This window comes from Ambystoma mexicanum, chromosome 6q, assembly GCF_040938575.1.
Source record: "Ambystoma mexicanum isolate Mex_15411 chromosome 6q, UKY_AmexF1_1, whole genome shotgun sequence".
Taxonomy (NCBI): Eukaryota; Metazoa; Chordata; class Amphibia; order Caudata; family Ambystomatidae; genus Ambystoma; species Ambystoma mexicanum.
In genome coordinates, this window is record NC_090937.1 from 1,673,940,951 (window position 1) to 1,673,958,389 (window position 17,439).

At 46.0% G+C, this 17,439-nt stretch overlaps 1 protein-coding gene across 5 annotated transcripts in view; it reads left to right on the plus strand.

Moving 5' to 3' along the window:
* LOC138517032 (glioma pathogenesis-related protein 1-like) overlaps positions 1-17,439 on the plus strand; it is a 792,259-nt gene that overhangs the window by 731,298 nt on the left and 43,522 nt on the right. The gene's annotated exons all lie outside the window — the stretch shown is intronic.

Below are 17,439 nucleotides of genomic sequence, written 5' to 3' on the forward strand. Positions count from 1 at the left end.
CCGGCTTTTCCCTCCAGGCTGTCTTTGTCTTGACGATCTTATTCTTCTGTTTGACGGAATAGGAGCGAGCTCCCCCGGAGGCCACTTTGCCTATAAGCAATTAGCCCAGCAGCGGGGACTCCGGGGAGCCCACCCCAAACCAGGGAAAAGCCTTGCCGAAAAACCCTGGAAGTTTGTGTAGCTGTAGTTGGCAGGAAGTTGTCGGCGTGTATCTGTACTTCAATAACCAGCATGCACTGGTAAGTGTTCTTTGTGAATAGGAAATAACGATCCAGTGCGGAACAGCACAAACAGTACAGTACTCCAAAGAACTTGAACAACGAAGTGTTCCCAGCAGAGAGCGTCCGATGGCAGAAGAGACGCTGAAGCAGGAGTGAGTATTTAGAAGGCAGCGCAGAGCGCGGATAAACAGCGGAGGCAGAATACAAACAGGTAAGCGGAATAAACGGGAGGAGGAAACCGCAAACAGCGGTAACGGAAAGACACGGGCAGACGAACAGGGAAGGAAGGCTCAGGAAACACAGAGAAACAACTGGAGGCAGAGCACAAGCGAGGTGTACTCACGTAGGCAGCAAGAAAGTTGCAACGCACAGGTGTTCTCCATTTTCAGGTACTTGTAGGCAGTACAACAGAAAGACTAGACCGCACCTTGCAGAGACCGCACCTTGCAGTGACTCTGAGTCTAGTCCTTCTTCCATAGCGCCCATCTGCTCCATACTTTCCATGGGCGATATATGACAGTATGTCCATGTAACACCTTTACCCCACCCTACCAGATAGAATACTTAGGAACTCAGCCCCCACCCCCTTTTCCCTCACAAACACTTTCTCATGGACAGTGCACTGTGCGAGAAAACGGACTAACAACCAAGCCATTTACCTGGCATGCCCCAATACAATGGTCAGGCAGGGTCTGGCAATTACTAATCATTACACACACCTGACACCCATCACACTTCCCCACAGGGATAAAAGGCGGAGCACAAAAGCACACTCTGAGCAAGACAAAGCACACGAGGAAGCAGCAGTTCTGAGATGGATACAAGGAGAAAGACGGCAAGACCAAAGAGGGTTGCAAGGAGGGAAGTGCCCTTGACCTTTTCAGAGAAAGACTGTTACTTTTGTGTCTCTTCAAGAATAAAAACACAAAGACCCGGAATCAAAGCTGAAGAAACCTGCCTGGTTTGTCAGAGGTAGACGGAACTCTCCTGCGTTGGGTCGTTTGCCGCCGTGGTACTGTCCTTGTCTCCTACAACAAACTTTCTCTAGTGAAGTCAGCACAGCTGGTGAGTTGGGGAGACTGATACCAGACTGGCCTGTGTGGAAGCCAAGGTTTTAAGCGGCAACATTGTATAGAGAAAACTGAAGAGGACAGTGTGTGAAGCGTATGTGGCAGGCGATGCAAATATAATTAAAACAGCAGATGAGTGACGGAACTTTAAAGCTAAGATTGTATACCGTGAACAGAGTGGTCCGCCACCACGCAGGTGCTCAGTTGAAAGTCTCTGTTAGGTATCCAACTGAAAGGTGACAAACACTAAAGGGAAGACATGTTTAAATCAAAGTGGTCCTGCAACGGGTCAAGCCAAACCCTGTGCACATTCGAAAGTCTTCGATAGTGGAATTAAATTGAAATTGGTCCGATCCTGGCTGAGGGGGAACTAATTGTGTTAAAATGGATCTGAGCCTGTCTGAGGGGGATTCAGAGTGAACCATGATTTACCGAAGACAGAATTTCCTCTGAAGTAAATTGAAGTTGGTCTGAGCTCAGCTGATGGAGACTAATTGTGTTAAAAGAGATCTGAGCCCGGCTGAGGGTGATCCAGTTTGAACTGTGAATCACCTGAATTAAGTACTTGTCAAAATCTGAAAGAGGAAAAGAACTGTACTTTTGAAAGTCTGAAAGAAGAAAGGAACTTATCGTTTGTTTTGTTGCATCTGGCCCTCTGCATGAAGAGACTTTGATAGGCAAAGAGACTTGGGGACAGAAGGCATTGATGAAAATTCTTGAACTGTATCTTCGTGCTACAGAAACCAGAGATTGTGCCATGCTCGAGTGTACCGCCTTGTGCCGTGCTGGTAACGGGCAAGGGAGGCCAATGGCCTGAACATCCTGACATATTATTTTGTTAACACCTTTTTCTTTTTGCTAACACTGTTTCCCACACTATTTGTATTTAGAGGCTAGTATTGGCCATCTTTATTTTAGAAAGACTTGACTAGGACAGCGTTTTCTATTATTTGATGGTCATAGCTGGCTCTAATTCATAGATTTAGGATTAGATAGGCGATTATCAAACCCTTTTTGAAGTTCAATAAACACCCTTGAACTGTGGTCACTTGTGTCTGTCTTACTGTTGATAGCATGCCTTCCTTACAGTAAATACCAGTAAAAGTGTAAAAGTGGAACCTTAATTATATGTAAAAGTCTTCTGTTGCTACACTAGTTTTAAACAAAGCAAGAAGCAAGTTTAAAGGTCTTGCAAACACTCCCATAAAGGGCGGCATTGGCATCCAGCCCTTGAGTAAAATTGTGTGGCAAACTGTTGTAATTTGGACAGTAAGGTCGGACATAATCCCTGCAATGCTGCCTGCAGCTGTAGACAGCAGGGGGCCTCATCTCATTCCGCCTGTCATCTTTTGACTTGTACTCCTGTGCTTGTCTGCTGTGATCTAGGGAGTCTGGGAGCTGTGGCTCGAGTAACCGCCGCTGCTGCAGCTGCTCAAGGATTGCTCTGGGTCCTCCATTGGGCTTCTTAACATCTGATGGATCTTTCCCTCGCTTGCCGCAGCTTACGAAGCAGCACTGTGGGAGCCGTGCCTGAACCGCCTATCGTCACTAACCCCTCCCCCTGCCACAGGCCCGCGGAACTTGAAGAAATGGTTCTGGACAAAGCCTGGCGGAGTGAGGCAAAGTCCCTGCAACGCTGCCTGAAAAGGGAGCAAATTCTACTCCTTTCTTTTCTGTGGCATACTAATTGCCATTATGTCTCGTTCCTGCTCCCACTGCATGCCCTTTGCCCAATGTTTTCCATCCACCGTACTTCCACCCTTGTGTGGGCGACTAGCCTTATCATTCTCTGACATTATTTTTACTAACATCTTGCCGCTTGCTTTTCCACTGTTTTGTCTACTTACAGCCTTTCCTCTCATTTTATCTGTCCTAATGCCCTCTACTGTTCCCACTGTTTACTCCTATCACTCTCCCAGTCCACTCTGCCAGTCGCAATCTCTCTAATCTCTGCTACTCCCCTTTTACCATCATCTTGCCTTGTGTAATGCTTGCTCCCGCTGTTTTAAGGCCCACTCAGTCCTTGACACCTTTTGCCATCTCAAATTGGTAGGACCCCACCACTATATAATCAACCCACGTAGAGTACCCCAATGCGCGAGTGAGACTGCCATTTTGTATAGACGTTAGTGCATTTTGTATAAATGTTAGTTCATTTTGTGTAGATGTTAGTAACCATAGGGTGAAGACAAGGCGCGGCGAACGCTGTATTTCATGCACTAGGAACTAATTGCGAGACGAGGTAAATCTCCAGCCATGCCCGAGCTCCCATGAGGACAATCCACACCCCTGACCGCCATATTGCTCATTCATTGGTGTAAGTGTTGCAAATATGTTTTTCTATCTGCAAGGAATGTGCCCTACAAGGCCGCGATCATAGACCGGCACCTGGAGTGCATGTTATCTCACACTGGCAAAAGCATGACCTGGCCCATCCCCAGGCAACCACGAGTTATAGCCCACATAACTGACTAAACCTCAAGATCCCTGAATTCCATGGCACCAGGTGCCCTTTGACCACCAACGCCAAAGTAACAAGTCCTCAAATGTTCAAAGAGGACGGACATTGCACGTCTTGGAGCTACAATTATATGATTTGTGTTGTGAGGTGCTGGGAGGGATAAATTATAGTTCAGAACGAGGGTGGAGACCTTGGAGCCAGATGGCGCGATATGGAGTGAGTGAAATGTGTGTGTGGAGGTTAGAGTGCCCGAGAACCTCCTTTGTTTGCCATTCTTAAAACCTGCCAGGTGCACAGTATAATGATAAAGTAGCATTATGTTAGGAGTGTAGTTCATTTGCTCTTTGACCTTCATCGGTGAGAAGAAGATGATCTCTGCAGCACCCACGTGATGGAAGACGGACGGACTCGGCTGGAACCAATGACCTGGCACGGACCCTGTAGAGGTGCACACCAACCAGCCGCACTGGGTTTTACTTTAGGCATTGCGTTTCTATGACGATGTGTCTCTTCTTAAGCCTCTGCTGGTACTCTTTTTGGGCAGAACGTTCTTAGCAGCAGAGTACTTTGCTGTTGCTCTCCTCTGTGTTTGAGATTAAAATGTGTTATCCTTACAAGATCGACTTGGGCCTTTTTTGCCTAGTGCGTTATATTATCTTGTGAATGGCTACTGTTGGGAAGGAGAGAGGGTCGTCCCACTCCCATAGGCGATAACGAACAAGAAACAGACGCTAATAGAGCACATCCATGGAGCAGGGGGAGGGAGTGCACATATAGAGGGGTGCACGATCACCTTAGTGCATGTAATATAAACTATGTGCTTAGAGAGGCATCAGCTTCACCTCACTGATGATCCCCAACAAGGGTGAAACACGTGTATGGGGTTGCTGGTGGTACTCTCGTTCAGGTTGGAATTGCCATTGCATTTCGGTGCTGGACTGCCCCTGGGCAGGACAAAGACTGATATGCAAATGGATATTTCCCATCTGTGAAAGGCACAGTGAGTAAAAGCAGTGGCTGCGAACTCTCAAGTGGTTAATAACCACTGAACAGGTTATCAGGCCTTGTTCTGTCGGGAGAGGGGCGCCCGCTACCTTTGCAAACTAAATTTCAAGGAACCTGGGATTGGTAACCCTAGGTCTCCTGGGGGCAATCAGACGTGGTCTCCCTCTCACTGTGCTTAGAGAGGCATCAGCTTCACCTCACTGATGATCCCCAACAAGGGTGAAACACGTGTATGGGGTTGCTGGTGGTACTCTCGTTCAGGTTGGAATTGCCATTGCATTTCGGTGCTGGACTGCCCCTGGGCAGGACAAAGACTGATATGCAAATGGATATTTCCCATCTGTGAAAGGCACAGTGAGTAAAAGCAGTGGCTGCGAACTCTCAAGTGGTTAATAACCACTGAACAGGTTATCAGGCCTTGTTCTGTCGGGAGAGGGGCGCCCGCTACCTTTGCAAATTATAAACTATATGGTAGATGTGAGTGTGAACGCCATCTTGTCAAGCAGCAGCCATCTTAGAAGTTAAGCCCAAGCCTGGCGTACATTATCTTGTGCGCTAGTATTAGGATCGCTGCATGAGCGCAGACATCCCCCCCCCCCCCCCGACCAGGCCTGAGAAATCCACATCCTCCTCCATTGTTCAGAAAGTTACAGACCATTGCGCCCTGGGAAGAATGTGCCCTGCAAGGTCATGAGAATTGAGCTGAGCGCCTCTTGGCAGTACCATCCCACGGAACAGATAGCAATGCCCTCCTGTCCCCAATGATCCCCACACAAGAAATACAGCTTTGCCATGCTTTCATCCCATGACCTATGCATGCCACGGCACCATCCAATCCCAGACCACCGATCATGAAACTTTTACACCCCTCAATCGAGCACTAAGATCAGAAGGCAATGCTATCTCACCTTCATAAATGAGTCACATGATTTGTTCATCAAAGTGCAGGGTGGCATTAGAAATTTAGCCTAAAACTAAGGTGGAGGACCTTGTGGGTTGCTGATCTGTCTGGGAGCAAGTGAAGTGTGTTTAGGTTAGTCTGACCTCAGTTCTCCCCCTAGCCCATCACTGTATCTGCCAGGTACATTGTTTCAATTAGATGAATAACATTGTGTGTCAGAGTAGCTAATTCATTGTTAGGTCAGCTCACTGCAGATGACGAGCCCAGCAGCACCCATGTGAACAAAGATGGACAGATGAAGATGGACCAATCACCTGGCATCCCATATGTAACAAGCCCTACAGCTATAGACCGCCACCAATCCACTTTGTAGAATTGTACTAAATACGATGACGTCACTAGGGATGCTGTGTTTGGTTATAATTAGGCTTTCCTGTTTTCAGTGAAATTCGATAAACACCGGAAAAAGACCCCCATAGGAAATAGTGCCTCCTAGGTTTAAACTGAAAAACACTGTTTCCCCTGTCCCAGTGGTGCCTTAGTGTGAGCAGGAATGGGAGGAATTTTGGGAGTGAAGGGGTGGCTGGAGAGGGGGCTTGGCAGACAATAGGAACAGGGCCCTACTTCCCTCTTGTATGCTTATTTGCTTTCTCCCATTTCATCCCCTTTTGTCCCCTGTCCTCATTCAAAAACACTGCACATTCAATGTTACATTGTTTTCTTTGTAAAACAAAATATTTGTATTCATATGTGGTCATAGCTATTTTGAGGAATTGTAGACAAATTTTAGCCATTTTTGTGGTTGCCGATTCACATCTTAAAATTGGCTAAAATTCCTCAAAATAGCCCTTAACCACAGACAAATATTTTTATTTACAAAAAATGGTTCAACATGGATTTTTCAGTGTTTGTGGCCACAGATCCTCTGTGTATGTGTATCTGTATGGAGAAGAGCTGAAAAGTTTTAGCTGCCTGTCTTCATTAAAAGGAAAGCTGTGCGAGGCTTCCATGTACAAGGCTCGCGTGAGGCCACAGTGCCACGGTCACCTCCCAACCTCCTGTGGCTCTCTAGAGCACCCGCACCCAGTGGCCATCAAAAGCTGCAGGCCCCTTAACTGATGCTTAGCACTTTTTGTTTCTTCAAGGAGAGTTTTTTAATTAGTAGCTATTTATAAATGATGGATCATTTAAGGGACGGTTGTTTTGGACAAGATGCTCTTAACCTTTCTGTGTGAAGAAATGCAAATGGACATTTCATTCTGAAAGCACTCAGAAACCACATGTTAGTTGCCTAAATATATTCCGTCCATCAGGACAATATCACACAGAACAGTTTTAAACTAACTACATTATTTTCAGATGTTCATATTTAACACCAAAATGTGTTAATTTTTGGTAGAATGTAATATTGTCATCACATCATAGATGAACCCTGAATTTGTCAAACACAAAGAGGGTAACCCTTTCACATATTACATTTTGTTATAAGCCTTCCAAAACCCAAAGTCCATTGTTTGCCGTTTGCTGAGTTCCAATCCTGGAGACTGGTGCAGTTATTTTTCCCTGATTGTGGCTGCTTTCAGGGCACAAGTAAAGGATACATGTGGGTGGACAGTGTAACTTTTGTTCAGAGGGCGGACGCAACCCATTGTTTTTTTTTTAGGTTGGCATGTTTGCTCAATTATTTGGCTACCAGGATTTTACCCAGTTTGTCAAGTTCCCAGTGCAGACGTGAACCCACAAGAAAAAAAGCACTTGTCACATATTTGGATTTTGTTTTCCAGGGAATATTTCATTACAAATTGCTGGGTTTAAAAGGTGAGCACCTTTTATACTTTGCCAGCATATTTATTGTAACATTTTCTCTGAGGTTATTTTTCTCGTGTTCATTACTTTTTTTTAAAGTCCAATGTTCTTTTGTCCTACACACTTTCTTTGGAATTACACCATTACTGCGCCCCCATCACTGCGATCTCCGAATATGTCGACCTCTTTCGAATTTAGACTACCCTTTACTCCACATATATATGGGGGGGTAATGGTATATAATGCAATTAGGGGTGACTGTGAGGGGGTCTTCCCCAGCATATATATGTGGTGTAAAGGGGTGTCCACATAAAAAAAGTCCGCAATTTTGGGGTTGCAGTGATGGGGGTCACAGTAATCGTATAGATCCCTTTCTTCTAAGGGGAAGGTCAATTGAACTAAATATGCATATTTCACTTTAAGATATGTTCACTTACTGTGCGTACATTCATGGGTGCCAGCTTTTTGATTTTCGCTATGGGGACAAAGGTTCCCACACAGAGTAAAGCGAGAGAGCCGTGCTCATCCCCAGTCAAAACAACACATTCTGCAGCAGAAATAGGAAAGAAGCCATATGAATTACAGGAAGGTATAAATATGTAACATCTCAGCAACAATCACCTAACCTGATGAGTTGCCTTTGCAACATTCTGCTATAGGATCCCCAGATATTCCTGTACTGGGTAAACTGTTTTGGCCTGCTCACCCCCTCCAGTTAAGTCTCAAGGGGTACATTAATGAGACTCCCTTCTCATTTTGTAGTGAGCAGCACTTGATAAACAGTTATTATCTGCTCGGAGTTTATTTCGTATGACAGACAAAATTATCCTTATCCCCACCAAAGTGAGTGCTTCTGGGAAAATCCTTTTAGCACACTATGCCCTATCTGCTAAAGTTAGAAGTCTCTAGAATGTGGGAAGGTCGTTTTCACAAATCAAAGTCTTCATAGGAAGAAAGGAAAGGGCAAAGAGTCCCTGAAAATGAATTGCATGATTTACTACAGAAATGTTAGATATTACTGGATTAACACATTCATCTTTATTCTCCGGAAAGTGTTCATAACATCGTGCTCTGGGTGTCATTATTCTACTTATGCTCATAATGAAACGATAAAAGAATATTTGTATGTTTACACTGGATAAAACAGTTATCCATAATGTTTTGAAGGGGGCAAATGGGAAACCACTGATAAATACAGATGCTGAAATGTTTTGAAAACACTGGAAAAACACCCCCCGAAGTAAAATACAATAAATCCCTAAAACAGGAAACCCTAGTTATAATGTATCTCCCACGCCAATGAACCCCAAAACGTTCTGTGGCAGCAGGGTTCTTTGTTGGTGCATTCCTATTTTTGTAGTAGTAAATACTTGTTATCCTTGCAAGAGTATCTTGGGCCTTTTACCCTAGCGTTTTTTTTCCTTCTGGTGTGAGCGTTCAGGGGCGTGCCTTCACTCATCTGCCCGCATCCCCTTTTATGTGTGTGTGATTGGGCCTTTTGCTGTGACTGACATGTGTTGGACCTGTTCCCTTCCCTATTCAGTGTTTGTCTGCCTGGGGATGCATGTATTTGTACTCAACGTTTGTATGTACATAGTGTTTGTTTTACTTGCCACCATCGCCTTGGCTCCCAGCTCCGGCCTCTGCTGCCCTGACTCCCTCGATGCCCTCCATGTGCATGATGGAGCTGCACGTCTCGGCCCAGGACATGAGGATTAGGGGTGCCATTGACCCTCCTGCGTCAGCAGATTCCCTCCTGTGAGCGGCCAGGAGGTTTTGTTACCTCAGCCAAAAGTGCCACCGCTTGTGGCAGTCCTGTGGTGGGTGTGGGACAGTCCCCATGGCTGTGAACTTGTCTGCCACCTCCTGACAAATGGCTGGATTCCTCCTCTGACTGGCCCTCCACTTACCAGTCCCAAGAGGGCCTGTGCGTGCAGCACCACCATGCCTGTAAGTGCAACCATCTCCGCCTCAGTAAACTTTCGGCTTCCCCAGCTGGACCTCTGGTACTCAGGATTTCCTGCTCCCAGACATATTTTGGCATCAAGTTCTGGTGGATGGCAGCAGGGATTTAAAGTGAATTGTGTTTTCAAAACGGCCGCCGGTGAGCTTCCTGTTCCTGCAATAATGCTATTTCCGGCGCCAGTGATTATGGCAGTTTGGGCAGATTTTTGCCAGAAACACTGGTGATTTTCTGTGGATGCCAGTAATTCCGTCGTGCTGGTATTACCATTTCTGGCAGGCGGTGTACGCGCACTCGAGGACCTGTAATGTGGCGATAATTCAGGCAGTTGGACTGTCGAAAACAGTAATACTGTTGCGATGCAATCCCCGGCCTTTTAACAGTAAACTTGTAATGAAGGCCAATTACTAATTGGAGCTGTAAACACGCTGCTGGTGTAATAAAAATGTCTTACCAGACCTGCCTTCAGCCACTCAATTTATAAGCACTCTGTGTGTCCTTCACTGAAGTACTGTTAAAAACAAGTATTGGCAAGGCCAACATTTTTGCCATGTGCATACATTTTAATCTTTTGCCAGGTACTGCTATTAGATGCCCAGGTGCTTGCACCATTTTGCACCTGCTACCAACAATGGGTAGCTAATACCACTAAGGCTGTACCTGGCAAGTGCCATACCTACACAAAAGCCCAAACCTTTGGCATTGCCAATGCTTGTTTTATGATTGTAATAATGACATATTTAATAGTATTGAAAGTACTGACCTCAGAAGGATGAAGAGCTGCATCAGAGCATCCAGTATTCACACCTGTCTTTTTCAGGCTCAAGGTAGGTGTTTATGCAAGCCCTTACCTCGTTGTGCTTTCTTGCAGGGACAGGAACTAATCAGAAAGCACCATCTAGCAAGGAAATTGGCAGCCAAGCTGGTCATACAGCAGGTCAGGTTGCCTGGTATTTAATTTGAGAAATGTGTGTCTGTATCCATATTTCGAATGGATTGTGTGCTCCCACGTATACCTCATCTTTGATATATTCAAGTCTGCTTGTAGCTTGCTTCGGAAAAAATATTAATAGGGTCAAGCGTCGTGCAATCTTGGTCCTCGACTGTCTCCGTGGCATCCTTTGTGATGTCGACGCTGATATATATTGGCACGCGCACTACCCGTTACCTCAGTTCCGTGTATTCCGTATTGCTGCGTGCGTGGGAGATATTCGCCTCAGCGATTCAACTACGTTTTACTTTGAGAATGGCCCCCACACTGAAGACGGGCTTCAAGCGGTGTTTGGACTATGGGGGCCAAGATGTTGATTACAGACCTGCACCATGTTTTTGTGTGGTGCTTGGGATTGGACCACAAGGTCGGTGACTGTGGCTCGTGTCAGTCTATGACGGTTAAGGCCTTCCAGGAAAGGAATGGGAAACCTGATTCATGTAAGCCCTCCTCCAAATCCCCCGGCCCTTACCACTTCGAAGAGGAAATCTTCCTCTAACTCAAGAGATTTCTCTCCTGTTAAAAAACATTCAAAACATAGTTCGAGGCCCGGTTTACGATGCTTGTCTTCCTCTTCCCATAAAAATGATAAGAAATGGCATTGGAGGTCTTCGTCATCTTCATCTTCCTTTTCTGAAAGTGTTAGTTTCCCAAAGAAGAATTAGACTCCAGCAGAGTTAGAAAACTTCTGCTTAAAAATGTTAGACATTTTTAGAAAATACACTCTTCTGAGTGTTCCTCTAAAGGAGTCCAAGAAAATTGGCCACTCCTCGGCGTCTATTGAGACCGTTAGGGAGTCCAATGTGTCCCCTTCTTGTGCGCCTAAGATCCAGAGAAGATAGGCTCCTCCACATAAATCAGAAGGAATCTTCCTCAGCGCACAAACAAAACCTGGTGTCTGTTACCTTGAAACATTCACTAACAGCATTGAAGCCTTCTTCGAAGGAATCGAAATGTTTGTTTGTCACCTAAACCTTCGAGGCATATAATTCATATTGAGCCTTCGAAGCAACATAAGGTGTCAATGCTTTCGTCGACAGTTTCGAATAAGCCATCAAAGAATTCAACGCCTTCGACCCCATCACAGCATTCTTCGCTTGTAAAGTTTGTAAAATCTATTCCTGAGCTCAAACCCATTCCAAGACCTGATTTCTTTAGGTAGATGGGTTCTATCTTTGAAGATGATGAGGAGCAAGAGGATGAGCCCCCTTTTGGGTATGAGTATAGAACTCCAAATGTTGCAGAAGAATTAATTTCAGATGAGTATAAGAGGCAGAATCCTATGGAAACATTAAAGGAAAGCAGTAGTTGGGAAACCTCACCAGAAATAGAATTTGTAATGTTGTGATATCTGGTTATACTGGAAAATCTGGATTTTCAGTGGATGTTCAGGCACGCCTGCTAGACATGCCGTTTGACGGGCATTATCTTTTTGGGCAGAAGGCCAATAGCAGTCTAGAAAAACTTCAAGCTTCTAGAGCTGCTGCAAAATCTTTAGGGGCGGCAATCAGACAACCACAATCTACAGGTCAAGGATAGAGAGGTTGTTCTTTTCGTTTCTATTCCTCCATATCTAGAGGAAGAGGTCAGTTTCCTCAAAGAGGTCAATTATCGTTGAAAAGGTAGAGGAGGAAGGACTCTCCGTTCAGCACCTGCAGAGTTACCCTCAGCTGCAGGTGGATCAGCAAAATGACTCCTTCAACCACAAATCTGTGTTAGAGGGCAGACTGTCGTACCATGTCCAGAGTTTGCAAAGCATACATGCATGGGTATTACAAACAGTAGCAGACGGATACTGCCTACCATTCCTGAAAATAACTCAACCTTGGTTCCAGATCCACTCCTCCAACGGGAGATGTTCACCCTTTTGGAGAAAGGTGTTTTAGAATTGGTACCTGTAGGCAAGGTTAGTACTCTCCTTACTTTCTAATCCCAAAGAAGGACGGACGAGTGCCACCCATCTTGGTCTAGAGATGCTTAAACAAGTTCCTCAGGACAGACATTGAACGTTCTTTCGACTGGATGTTCCTCCCACGTATTTCTCATCCCCCTCCCATCCATCCCCTCTAGCCTAGAATTGCTGTTTTTTACCCCTTCCTTTCTCGCAACGTCCAGACTATCTCCACCTGGAACACAGCATGTTAGGAGGGGTAAAAACTAAGAACTGAGGTAGCGGTCAGCGCGCATGCCAATATATAATCAGGATCAACATCACAAAGGATGCTACAGAGGCCGTCGAGGACCAACATTCGACGCTGCACGCCATCCGACCCTATGAAAAAATTCCGAAGCAAGCTGCACGCAGACTTGAATATATCAAAGATGAGGAATACATGGCAGGAACATCCAGTCGATAGAACATTACCAGGGGTAAGTAACTTGTTCTTAATTTTGGCAGTACTGTAACTTTGTCTACCTTGTATCCTTTCCCTGCCAGTAGTGTCAGGAGTGTCACTGAGTCTTTTCTGCACTGGTCCTCCATTGTGCTGCACACCAGGAGGTCATCCACATACTGGATGACTGTACTGGGCATTTGCAAGTTACTTTGGTCCATCTGGATCACCCTGCTGAACACACTAGGTGACTCGCAATACCCTTGTGATAAACGGGTGTGTTGGAACCTGGGTCTGCGAACGTGGTGAGATACTGTGAATCTGGGTGCAATAGAATGGAGAAGAACGCATTGTTCAGATCAATGACTGTGAAGCATATCACTTCTGTGGGGATATTACACAAAATGGTGGCTGGATTTGGTACTAGTGAAACTCTGCTTCTACTATATTGTTCAAGGGGCAGAGATCTTGAATAAATCTCCAAGCCCCACCTTTCGATTTCTTGACAGGATAAATGGCCGTATTGCAAGGGGATTCTGACATTTTTATTATGCCCTGTCACCATAATGAGTGGAGTGCGTATTATACGCCCTTGTCTGCTTCCTGTGACAATGGGGATTTTTAACCTTGGACAACTGTTTTATGCGGACCGCCTCATAAACTATTTAAAATTACCATATCCTTACTTGTGAGTGCTGCCTCCAAATATATTGTGAGTGTCATTCCTGGCGCAGTTTCTTTGTGTACTGCTGGCTTAAACAAAAACTCTGTGGCTAATCCAAATACCTTGTGTTTCTGACTTCGGTACCCACCCTAGCAAAACTTGTAGCCCATAAAGGAATAACTCAGGTTGACACAGTGAACCTCGCAGGGTGCTGTCTGTGTAAAATGCTTGTGTTATTGTTGCAAACAAGCTCGTAGAAAATGCCATGCGTTGAGAATACACTGGCCTTCTCTGAGAATTAAATTGTCATATTTAATTTGCTCCTTATGTCTCTCCCTAATATGTTGATTGGTGTGTCTTAAGTATCCTATTTGCTGTGTGCCTATTGTTGTGGCAAGTCTTCTGTAATAGGAACCATTACAACAGCCCCAGAAAATCCCTGTGTGTCCATTACTTTGTCCAACAAGGGAAAGACACCCTCCTTAATGCAGGATTTGGTGGATCCTGTGTCGACCAAAAATTAAAAAACATTTTTGTCCAATCTTCACTGTTACCTCGGGTACCTCTTTGGGGCCCTCAGTTATCGAAAGTATTTGGCACACACATGTCCTCTCTGGGCTGGCCTATTGGGCATTTTGGCTTGGCACTGGAAATGGGAACGGGTTACCCCCAAGCACTGACACTCCCGTGTAATGTGGCACTGTGTGCTGAGCTAAAAATGTGCTGTCCCTCTGTGTGTATATGAGTGCTTGAGCCTGTAAGGCATTATGTGGTACTGTCACTTGCTGTCAGATTACTTGTCATGATCTCTGCTTCCAAAAGGTCAGGGTTTTCTCAACTCCCTTGGAAGCAGATCCATAACCCAGGTTCCGAGTGCCAACCAGTCCCAATTGGGACCTTTTGGACCCAGTCCTGGCGCCAGTGGCACCAGGCTCATAAATATGCCCAGTCCCAGCGCTGGAAGCGCCGGGCTCATAATGCTTGGGTGGACTTACCTGCAGCAGACCATGCTGCTTACTTGCCTGCCAGTTGAGCCTCTGATCCTCTTCTGTTTGGAACTACTTTTCCTGTTGGGTGGGGCAGGAGCCACTCCCTAGGTTCAGAACACTGGAACTCTTCTGGAAAGCAGGAACTCTTTTCTTACCTAGGCATGGCTGTGGAAGGAGACACCTAACCACTACAGGAGGCTATTTAAACCACACCCGATGGATGAATCTTGCTTTGCGTTATTCTGCATCCTCTGCAGCAGAACGCTCATCGTGTCTTCTGCATCTGATCCTGGGCCTAAGGAAAAAGACTTACCATCCTGAATCCAGTCTTCAGCAACACCTATAAAGACAAGAAAGAACAGGTTAGCATTACGGTCTTCAGTGACAGCGCTTCACTTACCTGGTCCATCGGCTGTCACCAACGCCTCGCGCTGCATTCCGGCATCTGAAAGACAAAGGCTTACCTACTCTTCGTGCGCTCCGGAGGTCTTCGCACTGCATTCCGGCATCTGAAAGACAAAAGCTTACCAACTCTTCGCACGCTCCGGAGGCCTTCGGCGCTGCATCCCCCATCTGAAAGACAAAACAAGGTGCGTTTAAAGACATTGGGGAACTTTAATACTCACGTGCCATTACTCCTTTCCACATTTAACCCAGTGGGTATTCCGGCACCCTGCAGCTGCTCCGAACTTGTACCTGCAAAATAAAAAGACAGTTAGAGCGCATCGTGAAGCAGGCAACAAGCGCTTACTTACGTGCTTCCAGGCGCTTCTATTCATCACACGGGCTCCATCTTCAATTCACTTCAGCCCGTCATCCGCCATCGCCGGAACCCTGCAAAACAAGAGACATCATTACTAAAGACTTTTAAAGACATTAGAATTACTCGAAACTTACCGTTCGTGCAGTAAACGACGGACAGCAGTCATCTGAAGTCAAGAGGCCTGCTCCCCTTATCCAGTGAAGAAACTGGTTACAGCACCCTGCCCCGAGGCAGATGGAGAGCACGGCGTTCACTTACCTAAGGTGAGAGCGTTAACCTTTGGGGTTCTACAGGAGAAGAGAAAGGGAAGAAGAGAGAGACATTCAATAACCCAGTTCATTAATCCCATATTTTCTATCTGCAGACATCTTACCCTTCGAGTCAGACCTACAGTGCACAGAGGTCCAGCCCAAAGAGCCAGCCGTGTGTTACACATCACCTTTGACGATACGGTATACGGCCAGTCAAGACCGGCGCCTCTACGGGAATCAGGTGAGCGTTACAGAACGCAAAGCCTACCGCAAAACTCCCGTCCAGGCGCTATGGAAACCTCGGATACCAACCAGCTAGCCCAGTTACTTGGGGAACTAAGGGCAGAAGTGCATGCAGCCCGTCAGGAAACGAACGCTCTAAGAAGGGAACTGATTATTTCCAAGGAGCGAACCGATGATCTCGCTAGACAATTGCTACAGTCTCAAGCCGGACAGACCCCGTTACCCGCATCTGGGGGAAATCTTCCTTCTACATCCTCTATGAATCCAGTGCAGATCAACCTACCTGGGAATGTACCTCTGGCTCCGCCCGAACGATTTTCTGGTGACCCAAAGAGGTTTGCAGTATTTATCAATCAGTGCCGGTTGCATTTCTTATGCCGGCCAGCAGCCTTTCCAACTGATCAAGCTAAAGTAGCTTTCGTGCTTTCGTACCTTAGTGGCAATGCGGCAGACTGGTCGATCCCTCTAGTAAATCAAGATGATCCGGTCCTCCATGATTTTCAAGCTTTTCAGCTCAGTATGGAAAAACTGTTCGCAAGACATTCACAGGGGCAGGCCTTGGACAATGAGCTTCTTTCGTTGCGACAAGGTAATCAAGACCTTTTGGCTTATATTGCGTCTTTCAACAGACTGATAGTGGAAACTCAATGGCCTGAGGATAAAAGGATTACGCTGTTTTATAGAGGTCTACGTGGAGAGCTCAAAGATGTGTTAGCCCAAGTAGTGAATCCCCCACAAGATTGTTCGGACTATATAGACTTAGTCGTGCAAATAGATCACAGACTGCAGAACAGGAAGGCCGATCGTTCCAAGTTTGATGCTCGAGTATTTTCCAAACCGCCAACTCCTTCCAAATAGGGGGCCTGAAAGGTCCTCTAACACAAAAGGACCGGGAAAGGAGAAAACAGTTGCAATTATGCCTCTATTGCGGAAACTCAGGGCACTTTCTTCGAGACTGTCCGGTGAAACCTGCCAAGAAGGCAGTAGGAGCTGCAGTTACCAAAGTTACAAACTCTGAGCAGGGAAACGACCTCGCCCGACAAGAATAGAGGTCCTCTTGCCGAGCGTGAAAACCAGTTCCGTGACCTCGCATTTCGTGATACCTATGGTCCTCATTAGCCCTGATAATCCGGATCGATTACATGCAATTGAAGCTTACGTCGACAGCGGTGCCATCGGCAATTATGTGGATCATGAAATGGTTTTGAGGATGAATCTAACTCTTTGTCCCAAGGCTGTAAAGGACGTCATTACTACGGTGGATGGAACGGAGATAGCCTCCGGACCAGTAACGCATACCACTCAAGAAGTGACGCTAGTAAGTCAAGATGGACACCAGGAGAAGATCGTGTTCGATGTGATCAAGGCTCCTCAGTTTCAGATTATTCTAGGAATACCTTGGTTAGAGAAACACAATCCTCTGATCGATTGGCGAGCAAGAACGGTCCAGTTTCCAGAATGTGTCTCTACTTGTCACCCTCCACCTGGTGTTGCACTGGCAGCAATTTCTTCAGAAACTCCCCAGTTACCTCCCGAATACCTAGAATACCAAGATGTTTTCCGGAAAGATCAGGCTATCTCTCTACCTCCTCATAGGTCTTATGACTGCCAGATAGTCCTGATACCTGGATCTACTCCTCCTTGTAGTAGAATTTATGCCCTCACCGAGCCTGAGAACCTTCACCTTCGACAATACCTGGATCAATACCTGGCAAATGGGTTTATTCGTCCTTCCAAGTCCCCTGCTTCTTCAGCTTTGTTCTTCGTTCCAAAAAAGG